Raw genomic sequence first — 16,302 nt, 5'->3', positions numbered from 1 at the left:
CACCTCTGACTGGGTCCTGATAGAAGTTTCCGGAACAGAGCTAGGCCTCACGGCTTGTTTAGCCTGGCTGCGGGTGACCGTTCCCACCCTCTTGGCCTGCTTCACATGATTGGCCAAGTCTTCCCCCAACAGCATGGGGATGGGATAATCATCATAGACTGCAAAAGTCCACATTCCTGACCAGCCCTTATACTGGACAGGCAACTTGGCTGTAGGCAAATCGAAAGAGTTGGACTTGAAGGGTTGAATCGTCACTTGGATCTCTGGGTTGATTAAATTGGGGTCCACTAAGGAAGCATGGATAGCTGACACTTGTGCTCCGGTGTCCCTCCACGCGGTGACCTTCTTCCCGCCCACACTCACAGTTTCCCTCCGCTCCAAGGGTATCTGGGAGGTATCTGGGCCTGTGGACCTCTGGTGTGATTCCGGTGCAATGAACTGTAATCTGTTGGGGTTCTTGGGGCAGTTGGCCTTTACATGCCCCAGCTCGTTACATTTAAAACATCGTCCAGCTGATGGGTCACTGGGGCGAGGTGGGTTGCTGGAGAACGGGGTGGTGGGACGATAAGGGGTCTGGAGGGTTCTTTGGGAGGTAGGTGGGGCTTTGGGCGGCCCCCAGTAATAGGGTGTGGTCTGGGGTGGTCCCTTCTGGTCTCCGCTCCAACTGCGACCAGTTTTCTTCTTCTCTGCCACCTCCACCCATCTGGCTCCAATCTCTCCTGCCTCGATTACAGTTTTGGGCTTCCCGTCTAGGATGTATCTTTCTATTTCCTCAGGAACACCCTCTAAGAATTGTTCCATTTGCATTAGGAAGGGCAAATTTACTGGAGATTCAACACTTGCTCCTGATATCCAGGCATCCCAATGTTTCACAATGTGGTAGGCATGTCGGGTAAATGACATGTCTGGTTTCCACCTTAGGGCTCTGAACCTCCGACGAGACTGCTCGGGTGTTATCCCCATTCTGACTCTCGCCTTGGATTTAAACAGTTCATACTTGTTCATGTGTTCTTTAGGCATTTCAGCTGCCACCTCAGCTAAGGGTCCACTGAGCTGCGGCCTCAGCTCTACCATGTATTGGTCAGTAGAGATGTTGTACCCAAGGCAGGCCCTTTCGAAGTTTTCTAAGAAGGCCTCAGTATCATCACCTGCCTTGTAGGTGGGGAACTTTCTGGGATGGGAAGGGGTACCTGGAGAAGGATTGCTAGGGTTTGTTGGTATATTCTGCTGGGCCTTTATCCTCTCCACCTCCTCCACATGCTTCCTCTCTTTTTCCTTCTCCTCCTCCACATGCTTCCTCTCTTTTTCCTTCTCCTCCTCCACATGCTTCCTTGCCTCCATTTCCCTCTTGTAGGCAGCCTCCTGTACCTCCTTCTCCAGCCGCATGAGTTCTATCTGTCTTTCATGTTCCCTTTGTTTTTCCTCAGCCTGAAATTTGGCTAATTCCAGCTGTAGTCGAGCTGAGGATTTGGTCATTCTAACCTCTCTGTTTTTAACTAACTTTACACCCGAGGTTTAGAAATAAACAAACAAAACGTGGCTGTAAAATTTTGCTGTGCTGGAATAGAATACCTATTCTCTGATAGTGACTGTCAGCCTACAGAAAAAGACAATTCCCTTGTCTCTGCTCTGGGCCCAAATTAAAGCAAAAAACCTCCAACTACTTGGAAACCTGCTTACCCAGCCCAAAGAAAAAGCAAATGGGTAGAACACACACCCCCTATTTACTTTTAGGAAGAAAAGAAAAAAAAACCTCTGGGTTGGAAGACTGTGAATTTCCCTGCAGGAGTTAAGTACCCTGCCTCCAGGCAAAGAAAACCTGCAATTCACAAAGATAATCCCCTTTTGTCTCTGCTTGGCCACAGTTTCAGCTTTCAGTTTCAGCTGCTTTCTGGACTTTCTTTCCAAAGAAAAAAAAATTTCCTTTTTAAAATCTGTATTTCTAGTTCAAAAAATCTCAACTGGATCTCAAAATGATTTCAGGTTAATCCCACCACTGTGCCACCATGTCAAGGTTCCTCCCCCACTCTGAACTCTAGGGTACAGATGTGGGGACCTGCATGAAAAACCTCCTAAGCTTATCTTTACCAGCTTAGGTCAAAACTTCCCCAAGGTACAAAATATTACACCCGTTATCCTTGGACTGGCCGCTACCACCACCAAACTAATACTGGTTACTGGGGAAGAGCTGTTTGGACGCGTCCTTCCCCCCAAAATACTTCCCAAAACCTTGCACCCCACTTTCTGGACAAGGTTTGGTAAAAAGCCTCACCAATTTGCCTAGGTGACTACAGACCCAGACCCTTGGATCTTAAGAACAATGAACAATCCTCCCAACACTTGCACCCCCCCTTTCCTGGGAAATGTTGGATAAAAAGCCTCACCAATTTGCATAGGTGACCACAGACCCAAACCCTTGGATCTGAGAACAATGAAAAAGCATTCAGTGTTTTACAAGAAGACTTTTAATAAAAAATAGAAGTAAATAGAAATAAAGAAATCCCCCCCTGTAAAATCAGGATGGTAGATATCTTACAGGGTAATTAGATTCAAAAACATAGAGAACCCCTCTAGGCAAAACCTTAAGTTACAAAAAAGATACACAGACAAAAATAGTTATTCTATTCAGCACAATTCTTTTCTCAGCCATTTAAAGAAATCATAATCTAACACATACCTAGCTAGATTACTTACTAAAAGTTCTAAGGCTCCATTCCTGGTCTATCCCTGGCAGAAACCAGCATACAGACAGACACAGACCCTTTGTTTCTCTCCCTCCTCCCAGCTTTTGAAAGTATCTTGTCTCCTCATTGGTCATTTTGGTCAGGTGCCAGCAAGGTTACCTTTAGCTTCTTAACCCTTTACAGGTGAGAGGAGCTTTCCCCTGGCCAGGAGGGATTTTAAAGGGGTTTACCCTTCCCTTTACATTTATGACAGGACTCTTTTCACTGTTTACTCAATGTGCTGGCATAAGATAAAATTCCATTGATTATGTATTTGAAAGCTCAGACCTTTGAACTTCTCAGTTTTACTGCACAATAAAAATAGATGTCAAATAACTATCAGTCCTACCATGTTCTAGATTTTTTTTCACAGATTCAGGGTGTGTGACTGGGCAACAAAAAGACAGATGAAATTCAATCTTGATTAAATGCAAAGTAATGCATACTGGAAAATATAATCCCAACTATATATACAAAATGACGGGGTCTAATTTAGCTGTTACCACTCAAGAAAAAGATCTTGGAGTTATCGTAGATAGTTCTCTGAAAAACATCTGCTCCATGTGCAGCGGCAGTCAGAAAAGCAAACAGGATGTTGAGACTCATTAGAAAAGGGATAGAAAATAAGACAGAAAATATCTTAATGCCACTACATAAATCCATGGTATGCCCACACCTTGAACAACACATGCAGTTCTCATTACCCCACCTCAAAAAATATATATTAGAATTGGAAAAGTCCAGAGAAAGGCAACAAAAATAATTAGTGGTACAAAACAGCTTCCATATGAGAAGAGATTTAAAAGACTGGGACTGTTCATCTTAGAAAAGAGGTGACTAAAGGGGGATTTGATAGAAGTCTATAAAACCTTGAGTGGTGTGAAGAAAGTAAGAGGCGATTACTCACCCTGTGCAGTAACTGTTGTTCTTTGAGATGGGTGTCCCAGTGGGTGCTCCACTTCAGGTAGGGTCGGATTAACCTTTTGTGGGCCCCTATATAGTCATTGTGGGCTCCGAGTGTGGGCCTGGTGTGGCAGTGCGATTGGTGCCATAGTATACCCGGTACTGAATCTCAGAGACATTTTTCGTTTTGATCACACACCTCTACATGACTATCTGCATTGCCATACACAGCTCCCTCAGCCCCCAGTTTTTCTCATTGAGCTGTACACCCATGTGGGCAGAACTTTCATAGTGATTAGGGAAACTCCCCACAGATTTATCTCCTTCCTCATTCAGACCTTCTATAGCCATGTCTCCAGTACCCCCTGTGTCACCAGTCACCGTATGTGGTCCTAGTCTCAGCTCAAAGTTCCAAAGCAAGCAGATACCTGATCAGTTCTGACAAATCCCTCCCGCAGCACCCATTTGAGCAAGCCACTTGCAAACACCATTTCCCCAAAGTGAGGACTTAGCCCTTGGGAATCTGAAGACACCAGCCTTTCTCCCTCTGCTCCCTTCTACATGCTAGTCTACTACCTGATCACCACTACCTCTCCCCATGCTTGTTTCCTTTCTACTTTGGACATGCTCCCCAACCAGCTGGGGCTATCCTCCCGCTGCAAGCCTGACCTGCTTCCTCTTTCCCTGCTCCCCTTGACATTCCTTTCCTACTGGTGACCTCTGTTCCTTGAGGTTAACTCCAGTTTCTTTATCTGCTCTAGCTTAATGGCCCCCAGTAGTCACAGAGCCACCTGCAGCTTCTCTGGCTATAGCTATGTGGCCAATTGCCAGAGGCCAGCCTGAGATAGCTGCAGCTACTAGTCAAGGGAGGGGTGGCTATTCCAAGGCTGAGCATGCTTGAACCTTGCAATGGCGGCACTAGGGACTCTAAATCCTCAGCGCTGGCCCTAGGCAGCTGCAGACTCTGCAGTTATGCACTTCCCTCCTCTAGGCTATGGCTTTAAGTACCTGAGATACCCATCACCTGCAGCAGAGGCCAATTCCCATGCACCCCTCAGCTAGCACATAGTCTTGCAGAAAGTGCAGCCTGAATGATTTTGGAAGCTGGGGTGCCAGGAGGTTCCCATCCCTGAGCAGCAGCTCTGCAACAAGCTCACATGCCCCCCCCTCTGCTGTGGGACCAGGACCCTGTGAAGACGGTGGAGTTACCCAGTGTATAACCAGTTCCATCCAAAGCCTCTTGAAGTGAGTGGGAGTCTTTTCGTTGTCGTTGATGGGCTGCGTATAGAAGCAAAGGACCTCATTCTAGACTCTAGAAGCAAAGTGCATTCTATGCTGCCCTGGTTTACTGTTGTAACAGGAAGGTCTCACATTACCGAGTGAATAAGCAACACTTCCTACGGCACCTAACTTTTTCTGAGAGGCTTCCCACCCAATTACTAAATGTAAACCTGCTTTGCTTACCAGGGCTGAAAATATCAGGTAGTATGGTCACAAAAGCCAGGCACTTCTGAATTCAGTAAGAATTTTGGATGTGCACAGAACACACACAGGACTGGTTCCCGCCTGGTTACAGAACTGCAGCAAAGTGGAACAATTTTCAGTTTGTGTGACTGGAGGATATCTGGATCCATATAAGACTGTCCTACATAAATGAGGAAAAGTTGAGGTGTCTTTATTATTCTTTTGTTCCACTCTTCGTTTCTATGGGGAATTTGCCAATGCAATATTACTGTCTTCCTTTTAAACAAACTAAAAAAAAAAAAAAAAAAAAAAAAAAAAGGTAATGGCTGTTGAAAAGAGCTATTCCAGTCCTAGTTAGCACTGGGAAGACCCCAGCATTTGTTGCTCAATTTTATCCTTCTTTTTCTACAGCAAATTACAGTGGATCAGCATATTTGATTTGGGAGAAACAAAGTAACAGTTGCCCAAATTGAGCTTGAGAACTCCTGAATTTTGAGGGTGTTCAAACCTGGAAGGCAGGTGCTAGATTTCCTTTCTGAAAATTAGGTAAATCTGGAAAGGAAAAGTCAATTTCTATTTTCATGGTTCAGAAGTGGAAATCCTCCTGTACTGTATCTGAAGCTGCCCAGGTCCTCCTCCCCTCCCTTACTTTTCATGTTAACTTCTGGTGGGATCCACATATCTCCCTTGCTAGGCTTCAGACAGAGAGGTGCACTGTCCATTTAGTCCACCCAGTTCCTCCTTTGGGGGCTGCCCTGGTGAGGGCACACCAGCATCCCTAATCCAGTCTGGGGAAGTCTTCTGAGGGTGATATCTGGGGCCAAAGCGTTCTACTCCTTGGGCATACATGTTCCCCATTCACAGTACCACCCCCTTTTAGCAGCCAGCTCTCCATTCACAGCAAGCTGCGGTGGATGGGGTCTCACAGCTTCCCCACTTCCTCCCCCTCCCTTTCCTGTTGATAGCAGCCAAGGGAATGCTGGGAAATCTAGTTCCTTCCCTGCTCTAGGGCCAGCACTATAGGCAGGGAGCTGGCCAAGAAACGACAGTTCCCAGGGTCCCATAGATTCTCAGCTCCCATGCTGGATCCCTGCTGCTCTGAGGCTCCATTTCTGCAGCGCTACAAGAGGGGAGAAAGTGAGTGTTAGCCCCCTTCTGAGCTTGGGCCTGGCGCTATGGCGCCATTGACACCATGGTAAATCCGGGATGGACTTCAGGTCAAGGTGCGTCCCAGCACCTTCGATCGGAGATTCCTACAGCAGTACCCCTATGGGCCACACACGCACAGTGCCTGCCTCACGAGCTGTCAGCGTTTGAATAGCACGTGCACGGCCCGGGCTCCTCAGTTCCTTCTCTACAACGGAGTGCGTTCCAGATTCCGAAGTAGAGGGAGAAGGGTGAGTAGTGGAGTACCCACAGGGACACTCATCTCGAAGAACGTCAGTTACTGCACAGGGTGAGTAACCTCCTCCTCTTCTTCTTCGAGAGATGTCCCTGTGGGTGCTCCACTTCAGGTGACTGAAAAGCAGTACCTCTTAGGATGGTTGGGACTTCAGATCAGATAAGAAGGCTGTTGACAAGACAGCTCTACCCATCTTGGTGTCAGATGCTTCAGTGTGCATGAGCACGTAATGATCGGCAAAGGTAACGTTCGATGCCCAGGTGGCTGCCTTGCATAGGTCAGAAAACGGAACATTACGGAGAAAGGCAGTGGAGGTGGAGACAGCTTTAGCAGAGTGTGTCCTAATTGATGTCAGAGGGTGTATTTGCTTCAGTTGGTAACAGAGACGTATGCAGTCTGCAATCCATTTGGAGAGTCTCTAGGTAGAGATAGCTTTTCCCTGTGATTGCTGAGTGGTAGAGACGAAAAGTTTGGGGCAGGTTTCTAAACGGTTTTGTTCTATCCGGGTAAAAGGATAGTGCCCTGCGCACATCGAGAGTGTGCATTGCTGTTTCAAAAGCATTAGCATGAGGTTTTGGGGAAAATGTTGGTAGGTGTATTGGCTCATTGAGGTGAAAGGAAGAGCGTATCTTAGGCAGGAACTTTGGATGTGTGCAAAGTGTGACCTTATCATGGAAGAACATGGTGTACGGAGGTTCTGCCATGAGCACTCCCATTTCTCCTACTCGTCTGTCTGATAGCAATCACATCTGCAAGGCGGTCTTCATGGATAGGTGGAGAAGGAAGAACGTAGCCATTGGCTCAATGGGTTTATCCCTCAGGGCTTTGAGGACCAGGTGGAGGACCCATGGCACACCAGGCGGTTTCATGTTTGGATGCCCTTCAGGAACCTTTTGGTTACTGGATGGGCAAAGACCATAGTGTTGTCGATCTTCTGGTGATTGCAGTGAGGTGGACCTTGAGCGAGCTCGTGGAAAGACCTGATGTTTTAAGGTCCAGCAGATAATCCAGTATCAGTGGGAGTGGGGCGGAAACTGGGGAGGTCTGTTTGGCAGTACAGCAAGATGTGAACCTCTTCCATTTATGTAGGTAAGTAGTGCGCGTGGTTTGTCCTGCTGTGGAGTAGAACTGTCCGCACTTGCTCAGAACATGTTAACTCCTCATTAGAGAACCATTGATTAGCCAGGCCCTCAGGTGGAGTCATTGTACGTCGGGGTGAAATAGCTGGCCCCTGCGATGTGATAGGAGGTTGCTGGGGAGGGGGGGGAAATCGGTGGCTTGACCGACATCCACATGAGGAAGGGATACCATGGTTGTCTGGGCCATGATGGGGCTATTAGAATGATGTTGGATTGGTCTGTTCTTGTCTTCTGTATTACAGAGGTATTGGTGGAAATGCATACATGAAAGGTTCCATGGGAGCATGAACGCATCTCCTCAAGAGTGTTTCCCTAGGCCTGCTCTGGAGCAGAATGTCGGGCGTTTTTTGTTTATTGCCATGGCAAATAGATCCAGTTGGGGATAACCCCAGGTCTGAAAAATGCAGGACAGAATGGTGTCAAGTTCCCACTCGTGCTGGGAAGGATTGACTGAGCTCATCTGTGGTCGTGTTCTGAGAAGTGGGCTGGTATGAGGTGGAGATATGGATATTGTATTGAAGGCACCAGTTCCATAGTTTTACCGCCTCTGTGCAGAGGGTATGGAACCGGGCTCGGGTTCTCCCATGTCTGTTCACATAAAACATACATGCGATATTGTCGGTCATGATCCGAATTCTGCGGTTTTGGATAATGGGAAGGAAATGGAGGCAGGCATTGCGTATGGCTCTGAGCTCTAGTAGATTTATGTGAAGCTTAGTTTCTATAGAGGACCAGAGGCCCTGAGTGGTGAGGTGCCCATTTGCGTGCCCCATCCTGTGAGGGATGTATCTATAGTGATGGTAATTGAAGGGGGTTCTTGTCAGAAGGGAACCCCAGCACAGAGGTTGATAGGAGAGTTCCACCACAGGAGCAAGTCCTTGACTTTCGGGGGCATAGTTAGCAATTTGTTTAATCTGTGGATATTTGGTTTGTATACTGGGGCTAGCCACCTGCGAAGGCATCGCATGTACAGGCGGACTTTTGGGACCACAAATGTGGAAGCAGTGGCCATGTGTCCTAACAGCTGCAGGGAATCTCAGACTATAACCTGTGGGCTGACGCATATCTGGGTAATGAGGGTGCCCATTGTGTGGAATCTGTCCTGGGGAAGAGAGGCAAGACCCGTGGTGGAATCTAGGTGGGCCCCGATGAAGTGGATTTGTTGGGTAGGTCGTAAGGTAGATTTGTTTCTGTTTATTTGCAGACCCAAATGGCGTGGAAGCAGTGCACGGTTGCAGAAGTCACTTGGATCGCCTCCAATTGAGTGGGGCACTTGAGGAGACAATTGTCTAGGTAAGGAAAAATGAGGACTCCTTTCTTTCTGAGATGTGCTATTATGACTGCTAGTACTTTTGAGAAGACACATGGGGCAGTGGAAAGGCCAAAGGGCAGGACCCTGTATTGATAATGTTCCACTCCCATGGCAAATCTGAGAAAACGATGATGGGCAGGATAGTGACATGGAAATATGCATCCTGGAGGTCGAGGGTTGAAAACCAATCTCCCTGCTCTAGCGCTGGAATTATTGTTAGCAGAGTAACCATCCGGAATGTCTGTTTCTTGACTAACTTGTTTAGACATCGAAGATCAAGGATAGGGTGCCATCCACCATTTTTCTTTTCTGCCAAGAAGTAGCGTGGGAGTAAAACCCTTTCGCTCTATGTTGAGCTGGTATCTGCTGTCTCACTCCTAGTTGTATGAGGTGCTGTACCTCCTGACGGAGCAAATGTTCATGGGAGGGGTCCCTGAAGTGGGAGGGGGTGGGAGGGTGAGTGGGGGATAAGGAGAGGACAGGGATGGCATAACAAGATCTGATCATTTCCAGGACCCATCTGTGCGTAGTGATGGCTTCCCAATTGGTAAGAAACAGTCGTAGATGATGTCCAAAGAAATGGATGGTTGAAACTGGTGCTGAAGAGGGTGTGAAGCTTTCTTTCTATACACTCAACCAAGACTTCAAATTTGTTTATTTGAGGTAGGAGAGTGGGTTGCCGTCGATTATGGAGGGCAATGTCCTTGGGTTCTGGGTTTATGGCATTGTTGTTATTGCATATCATATTGTCTGAAATGTTGATTTTGCGCAAAAGCATGGTAGCACGACCGTTGGTATGGCTGATATCTGTACTGCCTCTTTTTTGGGCAGGTGGCTGGATGCCTAAAGATCTGAGTGTGGCAAGTGAGTCCTTCATGGAATGGAGGGCCTCATTGGTCATAGAGGTGAAGAACTTGTCCCCATCGAAGGGGAGATCTTTGACAGTGCTCTGTATCTTCTTGGGAAAGGAGGAAGAAGCAAACCATCAGGCATGCCGCATGATGATGGCCACGGCTGTGGATCTGGTGGCTGCATCAACAGCATTGAGGGCAGCCTGAAGAGCTGTGCGGGAGATCAATTGGCACTCAGACACCACTGCTTTGAATTGTTGTCGTTTGTCTTCTGACACATCGTCAATAAATTGCATTACTTCAGCATAATTTTTGTGGTCATATTTTGCTAAGAGTGCCATGTAATTAGCTACTCGATATTGCAATTTGGAAGATGAATACACTTTGCGGCCAAAGGAGTCCAGTCTCTTGTTATCCTTGTCAGATGGGGTAAATTGGAAGTACTGGTGCTTATTTTTCTGATTGGCCCCCTCAACCACTAGTGAATTGGGTGATGGGTGTGTAAACAGAAACTCGGAACCGTTCAACAGGACAAAATATTTGCGGTCCAGTCTCTTGCTAGTGGGGGTTATTGTGGCCGGGGTCTGCCAGACAATTTTAGCGGGTTCCATGAAGGCCCCATTAATTAGTAGGGCTATTTTGGATGAGGTGGTAGCTTGTAATGGGTTGGTAAGCTCATGGTGGGTTCCTGGTACCTCCTCCAAGGTAATCTTGAGCTCATCGGCTACTCTTTTAAATAAGTCCTGAAAATGAGCGAGCTCATCAGTAGTGGAAGGTGGTGGGGACACCATGGCCTCCTGTAGTGGTATCGCCTTAGGAGAGGTGTGGGGAGCGATGTCCTGTGAAGGCGGAGCAGCTACTTCAGGTCTTATCTGCTTATCAGTTAAGAAAGCTTCGGGGAGGATCTAACATCTTTCCTATGGGCAGCACAGTGAACACCCGACTGTGTCGTGGTGTAGTTCCATGGACCCCGGTGTGGCCATTGCCCACAAAAGGGCATAGGTGGTCCCATCCAGCAGTTACCATACCAGTGTGGGTAGCCACTAGGATAGGAGGATCGTGCTTTAGTTTGTCTCCCACTTGCAGAAAATGGAATGTGGGAGGAACATTGTGAGGAAAACGTTCACCATCCTCCTCGTTCTCCTCCTCCTCCTCGCCACTTGAGAGGCTTGAAGCGGTAGGGGAGTACTGTAGATAGGGTGCTGACGGTCTCGGTGCCGAGTAGCGGAGATTCAGGGGCATGGGACACTCAAGTCCCCTGGATGTAAAAACTGAGGTGGTGCAGTGACTCCAGGTGCTGAATGATAAGGCAGGAGAGGAGTGAAGGGTGACTGAAATGGAGCTGGTGCCGCTGCAGTTGGTGCAGGCAGAGTCTGTGGAGGCATCTGCTGAGGCGGCATACGTGTCTGCACCGAAGGTTGCCCTGGGGGTGCATATTGTGCTGAAGGAGTAGGTGCCCCAGAGGTGGGCACTGTCTGGCAGGCAGGCGACATTAGGCGGCTCGGGGCTGGGAGCGTCGGCTGCGGCGGGTGAGAAAGCGGCACCATAAGATTAAACGGCGGCACCGTGACAGCTCTCGGCACCGTGCTGTCAAAGGTGGCCAAGGGAGAGCTGTAGGAGGCGGGCAGCTGAAAGCCCTGAGCCTTGGCACCAGGTAGCTGAGCAGCCCACTCACGGTTGGTGCCTGAGGTGCCGGCAGAGTCAAAAGTGCTGAGCTGCGGGCACTGGTGAGGTGGAAGCCATCTGAGACTTTTTTGTTGAGGAGCAGCCGCTGAGGGGGGAGGAAGCTGGCCATTTTTTGTTTTGTCCTTCTCCCTTGAGGGTTTTAAAGAGCTTTTTTGGCCAGGGTCTGAGGGAGTTTTCTAATAGGAGCAGTTTCAGTCTGAGCTCCCCGTCCTTGCGGGTCCACGCTTTGAGCTGGTTACAGTGGATGCATTTTTGGGGTACATGAGACTCCCCCAACCTGCATACACACTGTGAATGACCATCCGAGATGGGGATGGCATCTGTGCAGGAGGCACATCTCTTGAAACCTGGGGAGCCGGGCATGTCCGTAGCCGAGGAGGTTTGGTTGGTTGGTTGGTTTTTAAATAACTCTAATAATGAAACTATTTTTCTTAAATAGTAACTCTAAAACCTAAACTGTCTAAATTATACTGAGAAACGAAACTAACTATGACTAAATCTGAAAGGACTGCTGAACTCCGTCTCTAGCCAAAGATGGTAGAGAAGGAACCGAGGAGCCTGGGCCGTGCATGCGCTCTTCAAACACTGACAGCTCATGAGGCAGGCACTGCGTGTGCACGGCCCATAGGGGTACTGCTGTAGAAATCTCTGATCGAAGGTTCTGGGACGCACCTTGACCTGAAGTGGAGCACCCCCAGGGACATCTCTCTCAAAGAGGTGTTATTTACCTCTTCCCATAACACAAGAACCAGGGTCCCTCAATTCGATTAACAGGCAGCAGATTTTAAACAAACATAAGGAAGTACTTCACACAGCACACAGTCAACTGAAGAAACTTGTTGCCAGTGTATGTTGTAAAGGCCAAAATTATAACTGGGTTAAAAAAAGAATGAGAAGTTCATGCAGGACAGTTCCATCAAGAGCTATTAGCCAAGATGGTCAGGGACACAACCCCATGCTCTGCATGTCCCTAAGCTTCTAACTGCCAGAAGCTCAGACTGAATGAGAGGGGATGGATCACTTGATAAGTTGCCCTATTCTGCTCATTCCCTCTAAAGCATTGGCAATGGCCGCTGTCAGAAAACCGGATACTGAGCTAGATGGACCATTGGTCTGACCCAGTATGGATGTTCTTATGTTCTTATCACTTTAAAAAATAAAAATTAATGTTATAATCAAGTAATTACACAGTTGAAAATGCATCAAGCATATTAACTTTTGATGCTAACTTCAGTTTATTTCTCTCATAGGTTTAAATACAAAAAAATAGGAATGTAAAAAATTATGAACCTAGAGTTATACATGAAAGGGGACTGGTGTCCCCTTATTAAAACTCGGTGGGGGTGTTTTGGTTGGCTAGCTCCCAGTACCAAAAGAAAGTGGAAGGGTCGATGGGAAATCAGGACTCTGAGACTGACAGTCCCCAGGAACATTGAGGCCAATGCTCCAGGTCAGCCTGATCGACGGGGCGAGCAGGCTAATCAGGGAGTCAGGAGGGTCCCGTCCTCCGTGTGAGCAGGAATTGCCTGGAACAGAGAGTGGGGCCGAGCTAAGCCAGACACTGGGGCCAGAAAAGCAGCCCAGGAAGCAGGTCAGTGCTGGGAGCAGAGTCACAGAAGCAGCCTACAGAGCAGACCTGTCATGGGAGCAGAGCTGTAACAACCAGATCCAGACGGCGCCAGAGAAGCAACCCAGGGAGCTGGAGGCAGAGCTTCAGTAGCAGCGTAGCTGAGGCAGAGTGGAGCTGGGGCTGGAGCAGTCTGGAGCCGGGTGCAGTGAGCAGCTGGGGAGAGCGAGGGGGACCCTGGGCAGTGGCCCAGCTCAGGGAGACGCCCCCCTCCAAGAGGCCTTGCAGGCCAGACTTGGAGGGGGATTGTAACCCCAACAGGGTGGGGGCGACACTGGGAAGAAAGGCCCTGCCACCTAAAGCCTGAGAGCATGTGGCCATCGCCAGAGCAAGTGTCCAACCCACGGCATCCCTGCAGCACAGCCAGGGCCTGAGAAGAAAACCTGGGACTTGTGAGGAACAGACGGAACTTCCCTTACATTCCAGAGACGCTGGTTGTGATGTCCCCGTGCCACAGAGTGGGGTGACAAGTTTTCCTTTAACCTTTCCCGTTTTTTCCTTATTTTTTAAAATTGATTGCTGTTTAATAAATTGTATTTGCTTTGAACTGTATGTAATGATCAGTGGGTCAGGAAAGCATCCAGTGCAGAGAGAGTACCCTGGAATGGGGACACCCAAGCTCCTGCCCTAAGTGACCACGACAAGGTTGGGGGTCGAGTCCCCCAGGAATCCTGGGCCCAGCCCTGTGGGGGTTACGAGGACTCTGCCACACAGGAGAGTGGAAGGGGAGCCTGGAGGTCAGGCAGGCCTCCAGGTTAAGGGAGTGGAAGCGAGGACTCAGATCCTTTCGCTAGCCCATTTCACCGGGGTAGTGTATAAGCCAGGAAAGTTCCCCACAATAGCGGGACCATTCCCCCGCTTACATACACAAGTAATAATAAATAAAATTCCTGAAGGAGGAAAGAAACCAATGTAGTTCCTACTTAATAGTAAGATTTTTACTGATCCCTTGATGTACACATCAAAGAAGCTTTCCAAGTTTGTGTGAAGTAGCAAATTTCACCAAGGTGGAGCAACTAAGTACTCATCCTAGTTGTTAATAATGCATTTGCACATTTATAATTTAGATGTAATAGAATTACTAAAATAAAACACATTTAAAAGGACACACAAAAGGTTATTTTCAACATCAGGATCTGCTACTTTCACTCTGCAGGCTCAGCATTTGCACTAGCAATTCTTTTGATTTCCAACTCCAGATTTTCTACCATTATGCTTCAACTCCCAGTGTACTCCCTTCACACTCAGCCCATCCCTCTTACAAGACAGTTCTCCACTTTAATGGGACTACACACCTCCACTAAGATATCATCTTCCCGTTCCCACTGAAGCCTCTTCTAAAATTCTATATCCTCCCATGATCTCTCCCCCTCCGGCCATCTGAATTAATGAGCACAAATGAGTAAGTCTTGAGTTCTAATCCAGGCTCTGCCACTGACTTGGTGTGTGGCCTTTAGCAAGTCACTTCACCTCCACACCTCAGTTTCTCCATTGGTAAAATAGGGATAATTATACATACATTACCTACCTTATTGGATGGGGTGAATATTAATATTAAATGTTTGTGACACATTTTGACCACGTCAAGGGATATATAAATGCTAAATTATCCTGTGCCTACAGTTATTGGCACTTTGTAAGCAGCTTAAATAGATCATTTTTACAGAGAGAGAGACTCTTTCAAATTCCCAATCTAATAAACAAGGCTTCATTTTGGTTCAAACGATTCTGATGATCACTGCAAAGACAAGTATGCACATTATCCCACAGAGAAAGAAGCCAACACTTAATTGTATGTACAGTACTTGACACAATGGGAATCTATTCTTTCTGGGGCCTTTGGGTGCCACCATAACACAAATAAATAAATACACACACCTCAACTCATACATATTGGTTGCAGAAGCCAGAACTTTATAATAAGCATCAATATTGTTGAAGGCTTAATACAAGAAAATACAGAGAATGGCAGATATTTATAAATAGAATACTAATGCTGATGTTAATAAATTTTTTTTTAAGATGAAATACCAGTTATCGTGTTTTGGAAATGTCAAACTTTGCAACTGCATAAAGGGAAAACAGGGATTCTATCTACACAAATATTTAACCACACAAATAAGAGCTATTAGCCATCACAAATTCCATGTCTTGCTAATATAATTTCCTGCTAACACAAGCTCCTAAGTACACACAAAAAATATAGGTGTGACGGGTTTGGTCAGAGAGCCCCCCCTGGGACTGTCACCTGATATGCTAAAATTACCTCTGATCCTGTTTTCCCTGATGGCTTGGGATTCCAGAATCCTGCTTTGTTGAGCCAGACACGCTAGCCTGCTACAACACAGACCCAGGTCTGAATCACGCCCCCAAAGCTGCAGACGAACTGAAAACCACTCAGCAGGTCACCTATCTCCAGCACACAGACACCCAGTTCCCAATGGGATCCAAACCCCAAATGAATCCATTTTACTCTGTATAAAGCTTATACAGGGTAAACGCATGAATTGTCCGCCCTCTATAACACTGATAGAGAGATATGCCCAGGTGTTTGCTCCCCCAGGTATTAATCCCTTACTCTAGGTTTACTAATAAACAAAAGTGATTTTATTAAGTATAAAAAGTAGGATTTAAGTGGTTTTAAGTAAGCACAGACAGAACAAAGTAAGTTACCAAGCAAAATAAAACAAAACACACAAATTTAAGCCTAATACGTTAAGAAACTGAACAGAGGTAAATCTCACCCTCAGAGATGTTCCAATAAATTTTTTTCACAGACTAGACTCCTTCCTAGTCTGGGCCCAATCCTTTCCCCGGTGCAGTCCTTGTTAACTCCAGTTCTAGGTAACTAGGTAACATTTCTCATGACTGGCAGCCTCCTTTTTTCTGTTCCACCCCCTTTTATAGCTTTGGCCCAAGGCGGGAATCTTGTCCCCACCCATCCTTCTAAATGGAAAAGCACCAAGTTTAAGATGGAATCCAGTTCAGGTGACATGATCACATGTCACTGTAAGACCGCCTCCTTCATTACCTAGTAGCTAGAAGACAAGTACACAGGAAAGGTTGCAGGTAAACAAACCCATTCACAGTTCATTGATTCTGAAGCACCCTTAATGGCTTCCACTTAACATGTATACATCAGTAATACAAGTTTATATCTTATTCTCCTAACATAGAAATAATACATGCAAAGAA

This window comes from Lepidochelys kempii, chromosome 1, assembly GCF_965140265.1.
Source record: "Lepidochelys kempii isolate rLepKem1 chromosome 1, rLepKem1.hap2, whole genome shotgun sequence".
Lineage (NCBI taxonomy): Eukaryota > Metazoa > Chordata > Testudines > Cheloniidae > Lepidochelys > Lepidochelys kempii.
Note: the sequence above shows the minus strand (reverse complement) of the source record.